General features: G+C 42.6%; 1 protein-coding gene across 1 annotated transcript in view; it reads right to left on the reverse strand.

The window, feature by feature from the left end:
- KCNT2 (potassium sodium-activated channel subfamily T member 2) overlaps positions 1 to 15,318 on the reverse strand; it is a 451,804-nt gene that overhangs the window by 435,314 nt on the left and 1,172 nt on the right. The gene's annotated exons all lie outside the window — the stretch shown is intronic.

Consider the following 15,318-nt stretch of genomic DNA (forward strand, 5'->3'; position numbering starts at 1 on the left):
CCACCACCTGACTGCTTGCCTTTGCTACCTTGCGCTGAACCACCTGACTGCTTGCCTTTGCTACCTTGCGCTGATATACACATGATATATTGTGTGTGCATGCATACATAATAAATAGGTAGGGTTTCTACCTAAATAGCAGGGGGATTTACTAATTTTTGCAGGTTGATTATGGCATAAAGGTTGAATTTCATGGTCATTTTGTGGCAGTCCCACCCCTGAATGCTGATTGGGAAGGAACAAGGAGGCAGCTGCCTTCTAGATTGTTGACTGTCCTTCTGTGTGGCCCTGCCCCTTGGTGCTGATAGGTGGAGAGGCCCTGGTGGGAGGGAGAAAGAGGGGAGGAGGCAGCACCCATCTTGTCTGTTGCCTTTCATGCCATGTTCATCTGCTTCCCTCATCTCCAGCAGGACCCCACCTGCCCAGAGCAGCACAGCAAGGGGCAGAAGGAGAGCAGCCACTGGAGGCCAGGGGAGCACAGTAGCACCCAGCTAGCTGCAGCCACACCAGGACCAGCCTCACTGGAAGCTGCAAGCTGACTGGGGCCAGTGTGGCTGTTCTGCTCCCCTTGTCTCCAGCTGCAGCTCCTGCAGCATTATATTGTACCACATCGCTCAAGGCGGGTGGGTATGAGATTCCAGCTCTAGCTCCAAGCTGACTTCCACCCACTCCTCCTGCCTGCAGGAGCTTCTTATCAAGCCAGGTGGGTGGAGCAGGTAAAAGTCAACCAGGAGCTGGAGCCAGAGCTTCATGTGCTGGGTAGAAGCTTCCTGCTGAAGCTTCCCACCCAGCTGCCCAGAGTGGCACAGCATGGCAGGAGCAGTGCAGCAGCAGCCCCAGGTAAAGGTGAAGCAGAACAGCCTCACTGGCCCCAGCCAGCGCACAGTCCAGGCTGGCACAATGCAGTTATGGCTGCAAGGCTGGGGACTGCACATTGTGGCATGGGGCCAGCCCAGCATGGCCCATCCCCTACATGCAAGTATCAAATTTATGCACAAATGGCCTAAAATCACCATTTTAAAGGAATATTAAGGGCATAGATGTGTAGACTGCTGGTTTTTTGGACTCCTTCTCTCTTTCTCTCGTTCCAAGATGGAACACCCCCCTCCCAGAAAGAGTATTTCCAGTGGGCAAGGGGAGGGACTTCTGGGGGCAAAGGCCAGGGTTAGGGGCAGAACTTCTAGTCACAAGATGATGACCAAGGGGTGGGGCAACTGTCAAGGAGCAGGGCTACTCATGAGGACCTCAAAATATCACCAAACCTTGTTAAGTGACCCTCCAGCCAAAATAATTGCCCACCCCTGGTTAAGGCTGTGGAAGTAAGATGTATACCTTCTAGACACAGGAGGCAGAAAAGAAGCCACAGACCAGCCAGAGAGAAATCTGGTTGGAAAGAAACTTGGAATTTTGATGTCTATTATGTGCAGAAAAAACCAGAGCTTTGTATACATTCTTTATAAATAAACAGAATTGCTTCAAATAAATGTCTATTTCTTCTCCTAATGGGAAAACAATATATAAAATGCCAAAATTAAGTAACTGCCCAGTACAGCTGTGTGAAATTTTGCCAAGTGTTTCATTTCAAAGCTCTTTTGATGCACTTCAAGCTTTAAGCAGCAAAATCAAAATGAAACAAAAAGCTTTGAAACAGCTTCAGAATGAAATGAGGGCACTCAAAATGTTTTGAAAGTTTCTAAATGTTTTGAGTTTCAAAGCAGCCCGGTGGTGGGAGGCAGTGGATAGCCAGGGCTGCACTTCAAGTAGCTCCACCACCCCATGGAGCTCAGACTGGTGGTGGGAGATGGAACGCATCCCTGGCTCTGTCCAACTCCCACCGCTGGGCTGTGCTCTGTGGGGCTGCAGAGCCCTAGGGAACCCAGACCGGCAGCAGGAGGTGGAGCACAGTCCTGACTCTGTCTACCTCCCACCACTAGGCTGTGCTCCGCAGCTGCGCTCTGCCTCCTGCTGCCAGCCTGAGCTCCATAGCTCCTGGCACTGGGCATGGGCTGTGCCCAGCACCAGTCCCAGGCAGCAGCAACAGCCTCCTTTCATCCGGCAAGATCTGGGGGCCCACACCCTCAGGAGGAGTCCGGCACAGCCCCACAGTCCTCCCAGGTGTACAGACCCCCGGATCTGCATGCTGGATGACAGGAGGCTGCTGCTACTGCCTGGGGCCAGTGGCACCATCAATCCTCTCCGATGCTGGGTGCGGGCTGCACCCAGAGCCAGTCCTAGGCAGCGGCAGCAGCCTCCTGGCATCTGGCATAGATCCAGGGGCCCACACCCCTGGGAGGAGTCCAGCATAGCCTCGCAGCCTTCCCAGGGGCACAGGACCCCAGATCTGTGTGCAGGATGACAGGAGGCTGCTGCTGCCGGCAAGTGTCAGTTTTGCTTTTTTCATTTTGAGGTGTAGTTTCCAAAAAACTCTACACCTATATCCTTGAAACTTGGCAGTCTTCATGCCCTCAGAAGGGACTACCATCCCTGTATTTTGCATCCACATCAGGCAAGAAATGCAAAGTTATAGGCATTTTCATGGTTCCCCATTATAGCCTATGGGCAAAACATCAAAACGCGTCAAAACAGCAAAACAGTTTTGACGAAATGAAATGGGACTGTTTCAAAATGAAACAATGAAATGAAACACTGCCCCTTTTAAGTGGTGAAATGGATGTCAAAACAAAGGTATTTCGCAGAGCCCTACTGCCCAAGGCAAATAGAATAATTGTACCCTAAGCATAAAGTTGCATTGATCTTTAACCTTAAAGTCTTACACAAATATTCAATAAAGCATGTCATTTAAGCACAGACTTAATGATTGGCCAGTGTAGGGCTAATGGAAGAATTGTCCCATCCCATCTCTACTCAAGGGTGACTTTTATGCCTTAGAGATGTACAGGAAAGCAGTTCCTTATGCCTTTTTGTACATGTGCATCTACTTCAGACTCAGACGATCATAATATATCCTTTTAAAAATAAATAATTCACTGATTATGATTGACAAGCATCATAATCAAGCATCATTGCCTTACTTAAGCTGGACCTGTACTATATTCCCCTCCCCTTCTTCCCTCCCATGATTTTTCACAACTGCAACTACCATTTGTACCACCTCTAATAGAAATGGCAGGAGCTCTAGTGCAGAAGTGCTGCTACTGCTGTTTTAATCACTGGACAATATAATTAGTAGGTCTGTGTTGTCGTGATACCATCTCAGTATGAGGTGTTATAGAATGATAGTTTACTTATGTATAAGATAATGCCTAAAAACTTGGAAAATTCAGGAAGGGCCTTAGGAAAGTATAGTAATTTATGAAGGAAGCAACAAGGCTGAATTTTGCATTGTTTAAGAGTAGCCAGACATGTGAGTGGAAGAATTCCTGATCATGCAAATTTATATGGAAGGGGGGATTGTCTACATTGAGAGATTGTCACAGTGTTGGCATTGGCTTCACTACCATGATTCTAAAAATGGCGAGAGCTGTGATATAGCTTAGAGTCATCTAAACTTTTGTTAGTGGGTTGATTTCAATTGGGTGAGGTTACATCTGGCTTTAAAAGACATTTGCTACTCACAGCCTTAGTTTCCAGGATGTTTAAAGGCAATCATAGAGGGATAACCCTAGAGTGGTTTCACCATTGCATCCCTGGGTTTGGTTCATGCAAGCTTGAGTAGGAGGACAGGGTACACTTGGATTTATGCCTTCCAGGAAATAAATGTAGACATATACAAAGTGCTTGATTATAATCATGACTTCCCACCATTTTTATTTAAATATGCTCAGCTTAAGTTACAGCACTGAGATCTCAAGCATCACTAAATGCCTTGCGGGGCAGGATTCAGCACATTCCTGTTTGTAAATATTAATACTTGTTTTCCCTTTCTGGCAAACAATTAAATTACTTTCCTACTCTATTTCTGAATTTTTTTCTTCTGGTTGTCCGTTTTAAGTACTTCTTACAATGTATAAGAATCTTGTTGTTTTCCTTTTTTACTTACACATTATTTCTTTGGCTTATATTTATTAATCTAGCAATTTGGTTAACGTCATTCTTACATCCTCTCTACAAACCAAAAAACAAAAACCAAAAAAAAAATCACTTCCAAGATGTATCCAATGTATTTAGTCTGTTACTTCATTTATTTTCATAATACTTGTGCCATGCACTTTCACATGGAGTTTTAATAAACCAAACATTATGGAGTATTTTTTTTATGAAACAAAATACAACTGAAAAAGCATTCTCCAGTCTACTGTATAAGACTCCATTAGCACCACACAGTACTCTGATCTTACCCAATGGATTTGTGCAAAAGAGTTGTGCCATATGTATGCCAAGGGTTTAATAAGTCCATACATGTTTTTCAGCAAACGTTGCTGGCTTTTCCAGAACCTAATCCAAACTTGAACCAAATTTCAATTGTTGCAGTTCAGTGGAACACTATGGAAATCAATGGAGATTTGGCAAGTTACAACAGTTGAAAATCTAGACCCAGGAAGTTATCTGGTAGTGAAAATAGTTTAGCTTCTATAAACCATTTCCTTCCCCAGTGTGTGGAGAAACAGAATTAAACAGTGGAATGGCCATACTTTTACCCTGTAAAGTTTCCACTGGCATGAGAAGAGCAGTAGGAAAAGTTAAATATATTTCTCAGAAGAAGAAAAACCTCAACAATGCATTAATTCTGAAGCTAATATCTGGTCATCTAAATGGCAGCATTACTAAAGGATGTAGCCTAAAAATAACTAGTCTTCTATGTTGTTTTTTTTTTAATCCTGTGAGCTACTTATTGAATATGCTTTCTCTCATTTGTAATACTGAAGGCTTGTGAATAGTCCTAAAATTGTAGCAAAAACTATTTAAATGCCTTTAGGTGACAAGAATGAAACTCAACTGCCTTGTAATGACTTATTTTCTTGAAAACTTGGTCCAAAACCAGACAATCAATTACGTAAGGTGAAAATTGCTGACAGAATATTTAAGAAATTCATTGTATTTACATACATTAATTGTGAAGTTCCAAATGGTATAAGGATATTGTGAAAATGTCATTTTTATAGAAAGGAAACTAAATGCACTGTGATTCTTTTTTTTTGTTCTGTATATTCAATGACTTATATTCAATGTTTGTTACTCTTCTTAGGATCTGAATATGTAGCTTTTTCTCTGGCTAGAAATCACACAAGGAAAAACTAGTGAGTATGTAGTATTCAACGTGATCAAGGTCTGTAAGAGTAAGAACTGGGCCTTTCATGCACTCATTAACGTAATAACATAAAATAAACCTGCCTGAAATTACCTCTCAGCTACACGTCACAATATAGTTTTCTAGACCCAATTTTAAATTCAGTCTCATACTCACTGATTGTAATGAGCTATGGCCTTCTTCCTATAATTTCTGGGGAACCTTTTCATGCTCTTGGCATTCCTGTTATTGCAGCCCTTCCTTCTTATACGGCAGGCTTCCATCTAGTCCTACAAGGATTTAAACCCTATTAAATGAAAATTGCAGCCATTTTAGCTCAGCCATGTAAGCGTTGCTATACACACACTGAAATTATATCTGAAAATAACATTGTTTCTAAGTTGCTTGCCTATGCCAGACGGTGACAGTCCTTTCTTTCACAAAGAGCAGATTTCTTGATTTCCTCCGCTCCCCCCGCCACCCCCAATCAAAAAAAAAATTAAGCTGCTGTAACACCAGGTCAGAGACCAATACAAGCCTATCTTACACAGAACTATGCCTGTCATTCTAGAAGACTTGATTTCTGCTGGTTTTCCTGTAGGAAGAGGTATCTCCATGTAAAGGGGTCTAAATTGGACCCTTTTATTTTGTGATTAAAATACATTTTTTGGCCTTCCTAATTTGCTTTCAGCCCTACTCCTTCATTTGTCCTGTTTTTTTTTAATTATTATTATTTATTAAAAACAATTTTCTCAAGTTATTTATGGTTGCCTGGCTCCTTTTTTTAAACAGCACCTAGTCTGCCTTGCCAAGTTCTACCTTAGTTTTTAACTTTTAAGAATCACTTTATCCTGAACCCAGTGAGCTATTCTTTTAACCCCATGGTCAGTTGCTCTCTTCCTCAGTTCTTGTCAGACTTTTTGCAGAGCTGTGCTACCCTTTGTTTTTTTGCTAGCAGTTTCATCCTTTGAGCTACTATCAAATCATTTGTTAAAATAGTAACGTTGCAACCTCAGCTGCCTTGCTTTGAGCCTGCAACTGCTGCTACAGCACTGAAATAACTATGGGCAAATATGTCTCAATCCTGAACCCTTTAAGCCATTACTACATATCCCACAAAGACTTCCTCATGCTTCAAGATTTTTCTGCTGCCATGAACTTGTATTTAAATGATCCTTTGGGGTGGGTATGTACTTTTTCCTCTCCCACCCCCTACTTAGCAACCTGTTCTTTTACATTCTGCAAATCCTGATTCTCTTCCCCTTCCTATGGCCTGGAAAGAAGGTCTTCTTAGACATACCTAAGTAAAAGTACTCTGGGCGCCTATACAAGTGCAGCAAGGCTGCTCTGATGGGCTATAATTACAGTATGTCAGAGCTGACTCAATTAATTGAGTCTGCTGGAGCGTGGTTATTACCACGCTCCACAAGACTCCAGCATCATGTGTATCAGTGTCCCTGTGCGGAAAAATGGCAGTGGGGGTGCTTTTACTAAAGCTTGTTAGAGCTTTAGTTAAAGTGCCCCCGCCGCCATTTTTCAGCATGGGGACACTGATTCGCATGACACTCCCAGCGTTTTTAATTAGAGCGGTTCTTGGAGACTTTTGAATTGAAGTGTCATCCTCTTCCCCCGTCCTCCTTCCTCCCCCGCCCCCAGTCCTGGAACATGTCTCTAAATGCCCTTTGTGCCCAACAACATATTTAACATGTCTCCCAACCATACAGTGGTTCAATAAAAGATATCACCAAAAAAAACCTGACTTCTCATACATTTCCTAGGCCATCAAAGCTATAACAACACTCCAATAGTACCCAAGGCATTCAAACAGTTAAGTGGTCTACCAAAGTGGAGCCTTCATCTCTCTTTCTCAAATAGTTTGGATCAGAATGATCACTTATAAATTGATAAGTGCAAATCAATGTTGGATTCACTGCCTTCAACTAACCTAAAGTCTAAAGACTACATGCCTCAGCAAGGTCTAAAATAAGTAACATATGTAGAGATGTCTTTAAATATAATTTCAGTTACAGAATGCAGCTTTAATAAATATTTAACAGAGGATATGTACAGACATTACACTTAGATCTAGCTAACCAGGATTAGTTTGAACTAAGTGCCAAACTATACAAGTTTGGAAGGGTAGATCAGTGGGGAAAAATGACTGCCCACTCTAACTTATTTCACCCATGTATGGATCTTGCACTTAGATCAACCTAACCAGGGTTAGGTCAATCTAAAAGCCATCTGTACACGCATTCAGGAAGGTTCGGCTGGCCTTATCTAACTTTGCTTCTCCTAGTAAGCTACATAGCTCAGACTAACCCATTCCCAATCTAGTCTAAATGGGTTTACCAGTGCAACCCTGAATGGAGAACACCCAACCCCTCCCCTGACAACTGTGAATGTGCTAGCTCTTCCTGAAGACTAACTAGCCCCATCACCAATTGCTCCCCTCCCCACCCACCCCAAATTAGATTGTGTTCCCAGTGCAACTCCCAGCATTGACAAATGTATGTACACTCAGGACCACATCTACAATCACACAGCTTAGTGAACTGTATGATTGTAGATCAGATCCTGGGAATGTATGTACATGTTTACAGTGTGGCGGTGGGTCTGGGAAAGCTCAGCTGCCAACCCCAACCCCAGAGCTGTGCTTTTCATTCCTCCCTCCCCCCACGCCGGCCCCCGCCCACCCCAACAGGGCTATCTTTAATCCTCCGACCACCCAACCCTGAATGAACAACCTCGCTACAGACCTGTTAGTTCTTCTGCTCCCCCACACACCAGATTACTTAGATCAGGCTCCTGGTGAATGTCTGTACAGCCAGCACCTGATCTACAGTCATGCCACTTAAATAAACTGTGATTTGTAGATCTGATCCTGGGAATATCTGTATGTGACCTGAATGTGTTGTTTTAGGATGATGCAGATATAAGAATAACCTTTTTATTGCAAATTTTTAGGGAAAAAAGAGGTAAATATTTTGCAATACACCTTTGAGTATTTTATCTTCTTAATTCTGCTTTAAGCCATATCCATATCTACTTGACAATATCCAAGTCTCTCTTGGAAACAAGTGATTACTAGGGTTTCCATGATTCCTCCCGTACACCAGCAGACACTGAGCATAGATACACAAAGCTCTTTGAATGGTTTAAATTCAATTTAAACCCAAAGCAAACCAGCATACAAATCTGTTAAACCAGTTTAAATCATCCTGAAATGGTTCATAAGTTTCCGTGGAAAATTAAGTACTATTCTGAACTGATTCGTTGTGACCTGGTTCAGTGTTCTACCTGGACACCAAGCGTTCTGTGATTTGGGTCTGATCAATCCTCCCTACATCTTGCACTGCATTACTCCTCTGTGCATCTCCCCTGCGGCAACTGGCTGCTCTGGTACACAATCGTAACTCTATGACCCCCTTCTTTTCCTCCCCCCCTTTTATTTCTTTTTTGGCTTTTCTTTCTTTTTATCAATGAGCATCTAATACTGCTTGTTCGATACAAGCTGTCTAATAACCACCTGCCTCCTCACTCGGTACTCAGTTGCAAACCCTCATCATGATACCCACCCAAGCCCTGGGAATGGAGAAACTTGGGTGCAAGACCACTCCCAAGTCAGACAAGCATACTGCAGACTTCCATCCTTTGCAGACTATTGCATTTTATTAAACTTGTGTTTAGGAAAAGAAGGCAAGCAGAAAAGTGAAAATGTCCCTAGACACAGGTCACCCACTTTGTGGAATCCCCAAAGCACAAATGTAAGCACTCTCCTAAACTTGCCCACTGCAAAAAATGCTTGGCTAGGTGCTCACTCTCACACTTGTTCCCAAACAGTGATGTTTATAGAGGCTTCAGTAGTTGTGTGTCTGCACCCACTACGCTGTTTCCCTAGAATAAAGATAATATCATCTGTTCTCAGCAGGCATTTTTACACATGCAAGCACTGCAGCGCTGGGCACTTTGAAAAGTGCCTGGTGCTGCGGCGCTTGCAGTTGCATAAGTGGTGAAATGTGCCTCGGCATTGAGAAAATGCCAATTACGCACTTTTGAACTATGACACATCGGAGGTGCTTTAGTTCAAAAGCGCACTGTCGCCATTTTTTGTGCACTGATCTCCAGCGTGCCGCAGGACAAAAAAGTATGTATATAAATACCCAGTGTTCCTTCTGCAGTTGCCTAGCCAGAAAAGAGATAGCATCTTGCCAGTAAGAGCAGGAATGAAGGGGAGAGATAACAGGTGGGTTGATGGGGCGGGGCTTGAGGATGACAGCACTCAGAGGATCGAAGTGGATGACTAGCTGGAAAGAACAGGGGCTCAACATACAATGGTGGTTGAAACAAGGGAAGTGTTAGTCAGGGAGCAGAATAGAAGGACAAAGTCCTCTTGAGTCCCTATGTTGTCTCCACTCTTTTTTTCTCTGAAGGGATTCTTAGGCCACTTTCCAGTTTCAGTATAAACAGGAATTTTCACTTTTAGATTAGCAGTGCGCACAAGGCAGCCATACATCATCAGGTTTTAGTAAAATAGACAAGCCTATCAACTGTATTTTAGTATCCAGATATGCCATGATCCAGGATAGGGTGGATCCAGGATTTTGCAAAAGAAGGGGAGGTATGGAAGCAGCTACTGGTGCTGCAGGGGTGGTTATAAACCCTGGTCCCAGTTTCTCCTCCCCACCACAAGGGCATATCATGCTGTGAAAGCAGCAAGCAAGGACATTTTTACGTCCCCAAATCAGGTAGGAATTTCCCTTCCCCCTCTGGTTCTCCCCTGCCTTGTCCTCTGTACTCAGTGGTGTGACCCATCCCCTCCATTCCCCTCTCCCTCTTATGCTGCTGCTGTTCCCACTGTCTCTAGGGGCAGAAGGTAGGGAGTCTCCATAGTCACTCTTGCCCCTGCTGCCCTCAGATTGCATGTAACGCCCAGCTCAGCCAGTGATTACAGCAGTGGCGGACAGGTTCTCTTCCCCTATGGCTGCTCCTGAGCTTGCAGGTAACAGCTTGGGGATTGAGCAGGGAGAAGGAACCCATTTGCTGCTACTGCAATCTCTGATTAATCCAAGTTTGCCACAGAAACCAGCAGGAGTGGGGCAGGAGGGTTGTGGAACCCACTGCCCAGTCAGAGGGGTCAGCAGTGGTAGCAGGGAGGTGAGAGGGGATGGAAGGGGATGGGATGTACCGTGGAGGGAACAGGAAACAGGGAAATCTTACTTCTTTCAGGGACTTTTAAAAAAGCCCCCAGCTGCTGTTGCTTTTGCAGAGTTGACTGAAAAGAGAGGTGCATCAGGCCCACTTCTCCCCCGTCTAGTTCTTGTTAGCAGCTGGTATGCTAGAAAAGACCTATATGAACATTGTGAGTATAGAACCATTTAATTACTAATCTAATTAAAAGAAATAAATCACAATTTGCATGCTCCTAAAACTTCATATGATATTTTAGATGACCTACTGACATTCAAGGAGGTTGGGGATGGGGAGGTTAGAGCACATTAAAATTGGCCACCCTATTTAACTTAGTTCACCCAGGTGTGGACCTTACACTTAGATACCTGGTTAGGTCAGTCTAAGCACAAACTGTACAGAAGGTCAGGACCATTAAATTGGTCCAAAAATGGCCAAGCTGATCTAAGTTAACTGCATCTTGGAGGTAGTCTAACTTAGATCAGGTTAAGTGAGACCCCTGAGAATTTCTGTAAAGTAACTACTAGAGCCCCTTGGGAAAGCCAAGCCACTAGCCCACCCCACTTTCCCTGCCCCTCTCCTTCTCACTGCCAGCACCAGTCTATTTTTAAACATTGTGGCCCCCTCTCCCCACCCCACCAATGTATAACTTCCCCCACATCCCACAAGTCGCTCCTGATGCTGATTTTTACAGGTATTTGTGGGTGCTGGGATCCAACTGAAATAACAGTGGGGGAAGGGGCTGGCAGGATTGGGGGGTTGTTCTTTGCAGGGTAGGGGAGGGTCAGAGGGCTAAAAATAACCTGTGTTCCCAGGAGATGGAGAAAAAGCCTCCCATCCACCCCAGCCCCTCTGCAAACATTGTGAGCCCCTCCACTATTCTGCCAACCCCCACCCCAACTCTGCTTGCCCCCCTGATCCTCCAAAGTCCCCCACCCCGCTAGCCCTCCCCATCCTAACTGACTATAAATCAGGTGGCCATTTTTAACTCAATCTAACCTCCCCAAATGTCTATATGTACCCTTTGGGTTGTCAAGTATAAATATAAAATTATTACACATTGATTGTAGCTTCCTGAATTTAGCTGAAGCATATGTCTGGGAATGTGTCAGGAGTGGGAGCCTTAGACAGAAGTGAATAGTATATGGTGAATTCAATAACAAATAAGAAATATGCTCTCTCTAAAATAAACTCATTTGTCATGTAGTACTACAAGAAAAAAAACAGACTACATTCACAAATAAGTATGAAATATTTTGTGTACTATCCTTCTAATAAGAAAGCAGCCAGTAACAACATTGTCTAATGTCCTTTCATTAAAGATTTCCAACTCTTGTTCTAAATGTATTTGTAATATTCCAAAAGTGTCCATATAATGCAAAAAACATGCACACCATTCAAGTAATAACTAGGGCTGTGTGAAGCTTCAGGTGCTGTTTCGATTTGGAGGAGATTCAGCCTGATTCGGCGGCTGAATCTCCAAATTCAAATTGAATCAGGAGACCAATAAAAGGTCTGAACCAATTCAAAGCCTCTGAATCAACCTGGAAAAAGATACGAAGGAGATTCGGGCAATCCCCACTCGCCACAGCAGGGAGCTGGACCTGAATTATGTGCTGGTAAGTGGGGAGGGGGGGGGTGGAGGCAGGGGGAGAGGACCATTGGGGAACCCCTGCCAGGCCTCATCCCTTGCCTGCTCCCCCAGTCCCTCCGAGCACCCCCAACCCTGCCCGCTCTCCCAGCCCTGTCAATGGCTGCCCTGCCCAGCCCCAGCATCCTGGCTCTTTAAAAAAAATAAAAAGCCCCACACACACCGGCTCTTGCCAGGGGGTGGGAGGAGATCCCTGCTGCCCCCCACTGCTCTGTATTGCACGGGGGGCTCTGCCACAAGCCCCCATCCTCTGCTCGCTCTCCCAGCCCTGTCAATGGCAACCCCACCCGGCCCCAGTGTCCTGGCTCTTTAAAAAAAAAAAAAAGGCCCTGCACTTGCCAGCATTGCAGCAGCTTTCAGGTCTTCTGGGGGCTGGTGGCAGAGCACCCCCATGCAGTGTGGGGCAGTGGGGATTGCCCTTCTTCCTGGCAGCAGCTGGTGAGGGTGGGGCTTTTTTTTTTTTTTTTTAAGAGACAGGATGCTGGGGCTGCGTGGGGTAGCCATTGATGGGGCTGGTAGAGTGGGTGGGGAATGGGGCCTGTTTGATTTGGCAATTCGGCCTATTTGGCGGCGGCCAAATCGCCGCATCAGATTTGGCCGAATTGATTTGGGACAGCGAGTCGAATCACCGAATGGAATCACTGTCCCCCAAATCAGCTGAATCCAAATCTGAAGTGAATACTAGCCACTTTGCACAGGCCTAGTAATAACATGTAAGTACTAATATGATTTATTTATGGAATTGAGCTAACCTCTTAGCAAGAAAACTGTGCACGTTTCCTCCATTTCCACATGATCCTTCCTTTTGGAGGAATAGTGAGGTTCTGTAACAGGTTACCAGTGTATGTGTGGTGGGGGTGATTGACAACTAGTTTTAATTCTTTGTGGGAGGTGACATGCCATGGTTACCTGCAGTAACAGGAGAGGGGAGACAATGACCTAGCAGAGGAAGAGGAGCACAGGATTAGAAATTATTTTCCCAGTTAAATATTCCAGGATCCCATGTGTATGGTTGCTTCTTTTTTTTAATTTTTTTTTGGGGGGGGGGGGGGTTAGTACATGCATGTTTTGATTTAGTATTTAAAACTGATGAAATAATTGAAAAGAACAATTTCCTTTATAATAATCCAAACACATACACACACTATATTATTATGTGTGTTTCCAGTAATAGTGCCATTTCTTCGACAAACCTAAAAACAAAAAAACGTAGTTCTAGTGCACATACTTTAAAAAGGGATTTCTATAGCTCAATAAGTACTGTGGTGTGTGAAGTGTGTACAGGAAGCCCTATATACTACTTCCTAATTGATATCAGATCCCGTTTACCTAAAAGTTTTTGGAATTGTCAATGACTAAAGAACAAGGCAGACTGAATATTTTGCCATGCCTAATTTGGTGGGGGAGAATTAAAATAGAGTTGCTTCATTTTTTTTTAAGTTTTAAATTTCAAATAATTTTGTTTTACAATGTAAACCTGCTTTTCAATTTTAAATTAGCAATCTATAAACCACTAACCTTTAATTTTATTTATCCATTTCAAGATTATTCATTTAATTTAAATAGTACATATTTCTGCTAAAGCATTATATAAAAATCAAATCACTAAATTAGAGAAGGTTGTGGATAATAAGCTCAAGGGAACCAGAGTTTGAAGTGTTAAGTCAGCTTTTAACAGCTTTCAGAAGGAGAAAAAATATTTTCTACATTTCAGTTTATAAAACAAGTTCAGCTAATGATTAATTCACTAATATATTAGAAGGGAAGTGGAAATTGACAGCAAAAGGAAAAAAAGTAGTAAAGCTTGGTTTCATTTTATAAATAAAGACCTAGCAGTGAGATGCTAAGATGTACTAGTTCTAAAAGCCTGAAGGCCAAGGTAACCAAAAACAATTAGTTCAAATAAGTATAGACAATGCTGTTTTTGTCTTTAATAATCCTATTGGTTTAACTAGCAAACTGATTCTAATAATCATTTTCCTTTTTGATATATTTAATAAGACAAACAGAATTATTTTCTTTTTTCACTGAATTCCAATTTCCAAACTGCAGTTGATACATATCACAAGGGGAAAAGACTTGTAAATAAGAAACTTCACTCACCATAAACAAATGTGAAGATACAGAACATAAGTGTATATAACGTATCCTCCTGCTTATCAGAAAGTAATGCTTAATTGCTAATTCAATAATTATTGTAATTAATCAATGAGAACCAGGCTCTTTTTTAAAAAGGTACAAATGTAAAACATGAAAATGTAAAGACGATAATTTAATTCAAGATTTCTCAATTGCTAGACTCATAATTAAAATTGGTCATTTAAATCAGTCTCTGCCAAATAAAATCTGTACTTGTCTTTATTTGATGACTATTACATTGGATCAGTAGACTTATGCTATGGTGGGAAGAAGTTATTACTATTACTAACTAATGCATTAAAGAAGTTGCCTGGTGGAAAAAAGGTGATTTCCCTGTTGATGACATCTGGAACAATGTGTTTAGTGTGTTATAATGAAGAACACATTACTGATAATGCAGAATAACAGAAATTTTAACAAGTACAACAATGTTACTTTCTTACTTAATTTAACAAATGTAAAGGTCCTTTTTAGAATTAAACCTACATTTGTTTGTTTTTTTAAAAACAATTTAGGAAACCAGTTCTTTAAACTAAGCCAAACACCCAGATCTGAAGAAACAAGTGCACTGGCACAGCCATGCATGTTGAATCAAGATATTGTGCCTATCATCAGCAATCAACCTTTCCTGGTGTGAGCCCATTTTTATCATAAGAAATAGTTCTGTAAGCTTGTTTTCGATCTACCCATAAAACAATGGTTTCAACTCCCTACAGGCTGTGACAGTCAAGCTGAGACCAATGGACCACACCATACTGTATTAATATTAACACAGAGGAATGATCCTGGTGTTTCCACAGCTGTACACACAAACCAAATGATGCAACTGGCCAATCACAACACAGGCATCCCTTACAGTTGTTACATGAGAAGACAACATTGAAGAGCTTTCACCAGGTCTTTTTAATGTAGGAATGTCCAGGCTTATTACTGGGAAAACGGTAATAATGACTGAAATGTCAAATACAAACCCTGGGACTTCCTAATGTCACGCAGACCAGATTTTTTTTCTTCTTTTTCTTGAAACTTGACAAACTTGAGTGTGTTGCTGTGAGTTTACTTAAATAGGTGAGGTCTTGAAGGAATCAAATACAAAGTAACTAATCTGGGGTAGTGTGTGTGTGTGTGTGTGTGTGTGTGTGTGTGTGTG

The sequence above is a fragment of the Gavialis gangeticus genome, unplaced genomic scaffold (genome assembly GCF_001723915.1).
Source record: "Gavialis gangeticus isolate Ggan-Ray unplaced genomic scaffold, GavGan_comp1, whole genome shotgun sequence".
In the NCBI taxonomy this organism is placed as follows: Eukaryota; Metazoa; Chordata; order Crocodylia; family Gavialidae; genus Gavialis; species Gavialis gangeticus.